We start from the raw sequence: 2,648 nt of genomic DNA, 5'->3' as shown, positions 1-2,648 counted from the left end.
ATACAATATTGCCAATAGAACCATTTTCTCCGTTCATCTGTAAATTCACTGAAATGCCATTCAGCACCCCGGCATGCTTTTGTTGTTGTGTTGAAGTTAAAAAGTTCTGATTCTAAAAACTTACTTGGAAATACCCAAGGTTAGAAATAGATAAAGCTATCTGGAAAACTACAAACAAAGCTGGAGGATGTACACTAACAGTTGTCAAGACCTATCATAAAGCTATAGTAAATAAGATAATGTGGAACTGGAATGAACAGAATGAACAGAGAATCCAGAAACAGACACAGCGCACACATACAGCCACCACGTTTATAACAGTACATGAGGCAGGGTCAATAGGCAATACCCCTATGGAAAAAATTAATCTTGGCTCCTACCTCACATCATACACACACACGAAAAAAATCAATGGAGGCAAAGCACTAAATATTTTAGAAGAAAACAAAGAAAAACATCTTTAAAACCTTACAGAAGGCAAAAATTTCTTAAGCAGGACACAAAAATATAAAAAAAGAAAACAATATATCAGACTACATTAATTTAAGAAAATTTATTCACCAGAAGTCACAATTAGGGGGAGAATGGAAGCTGCAGAGAGAGGGAAGATGTTTGTATGGCACATTTCCAACCAAGGGTTGCATCCACCATGTGTAAAGAGCTACAGATTAATAACAAAAGACAGAAATCCAATTTTTCAAAATGGGTTAAAACTTAGCCACAAAGTCACAGGAATTGATTTGATTTATTTTCTTCCTACAGGGCTTCTTTTTTTCCCCCAGTTTTGTTAAGATGTGATTGATATACATCACTGTATAAGATTAAGGTTTGCCGCAGAATGCTTTGACTTACATATATCATAAAATGATTATCTCAATAAATTTATTTAATGTCCATCATCTCAAATAGGTCCAATAAAAAGAAAAAAAGAAAAAAATTATCCTTGTGATGAGACTTCAGAATTTACTCTCTTAACAACTTGCCTGTATAACCATACATTGGTGTGAACTGTGGTCATCATGTTGTATGTTATATCCCTAACACTGATTTATCAGAGAAACTTCTCGTAAAGAACTATAGAAATGATCCCTGAAAGTTTAATCTTTCCAAGGTTTCTTATACCCACTCACTCTTCTGGACTATTTGCAATTCTACTGGGAATCTATCTTAGATATTATTATTAAAGTTCTCTTCTATTGGTTTTATTCAGTAGAACCCTTCCATTCAAAGATTCATCCATGGAGTTGTCAGTCTTTTTTTTTTTTTTTTTTCTCATCCATTTGTATGGGTTTTCTCTCCGCCTATATAGGTCAGGCTTTTGGAATCTCTTGGAGAGGGAACAGCTGGAAAATTTGGACCCTTCAGATAAGATGTGGGGAGTGTTTGAGGCTCTGAGGGCACAAATAAGAGAGGCAGTCCTCCGATAATCACCTAATCAAATAGGAATTCAGCTCAGAGCTGCAGTTCATTCAGCCTGCTGGTGTCAGCAGAATAAGGGGACCACCATCCTTAAAGAATTCCACACACAAACTTTTTTCCCCAGCCGGTCTACTGGTTGGTATCTCTCCAGTGGCCCTAAAATATTGAGCCTTCCCAGGGTCTCCTTTTCAGAAACAAGGCTTCTCCCTGATTCCTGGACCCAAGTTCCTACCTAGGGACCATAGATCCACTGGAGCTCTTGGCCGCAGGACTGTCCATGTGGTCTTCCAAGCCTGGTCCTTGGGAAAGCATGGAGTCTAAAAGAATACGAGGTTATGCATGTGTGTTTGGGCTTCCCTCTTCCCAGGTATCTTCCATAATAAAGGCTGACATTTAAGTGCAGACTGATGCTACTCACTAACTACATTCACCAAACAGAAATTTTTCTCTCAATCCCCATCCCCCAAGTTATCTCTTCCATCCACATGAACTGTGCTGGTATCTATTTCACCCTTTGGTGTCTGCTGGATATGAAATTCTGTCCTGAGCTTCACTCGTTTCAGAGTCTTGATTATTTAAGGAACTCTGTCACATTTAACCCCACCACTAGAATCTTGCTTCAACCCCAATTGACCCTAAAGCCAAGATCTCACTGCCTTTCCTCTGGATGAAGAGATCCTTTCCCCTATATACTAGTTTAAAGACTTAATGCAAACTGACCTTAAATGAATTGGACTTCTGAGTCCTCCTCTTGGGGGACAGTGCATCCTAGACCTCACACTTTGACCTTACTACTCTGTCCCTGTGAGTTCTTGAGCAGAGCCAAAGCACAATCTAATCTCTTTTTACTTTTAACTGAGAAACTGAGGAGGTCACTATAACTGATTGCAGTAAGATACATGTATCATAAAATTTGCCATTTCAACTATTTTTCTGTCTACCATTCAGTGCCATTGATTACATTTATAATATTGGAGAAACCGGGGATCCCTGGGTGGCTCAGCAGTCTGGTGCCTGCCTTTGGCCCCAGGCAAGATCTTGTAGTCCCTGGATCAAGTCCCTGGATCAAGTCCCAAGTCGGGCTCCCTGCATGGAGCCTGGTTCTCCCTCTGCCTGTGTCTCTGCCTCTTTCTGTGTCCCTCATGAATAAATAAATAAAATCTTAAAAAAAAAAATATTGGAGAAACCATCATCACTTTCATTCTCCCAAACGGGAATTCTGTATTCAT

At 39.3% G+C, this 2,648-nt stretch overlaps 1 pseudogene; it reads right to left on the bottom strand.

The window, feature by feature from the left end:
• Positions 1 to 994: 994 nt before the first annotated feature.
• LOC140613666 (small nucleolar RNA U3) lies at positions 995 to 1,105 on the bottom strand (annotated as a pseudogene).
• Between the last annotated feature and the right edge of the window lie 1,543 nt (positions 1,106 to 2,648).

The sequence above is a fragment of the Canis lupus genome, chromosome 21 (assembly GCF_048164855.1).
Source record: "Canis lupus baileyi chromosome 21, mCanLup2.hap1, whole genome shotgun sequence".
NCBI classification, from domain to species: Eukaryota; Metazoa; Chordata; class Mammalia; order Carnivora; family Canidae; genus Canis; species Canis lupus.
This window is presented reverse-complemented; position numbering and strand designations above follow the sequence as displayed.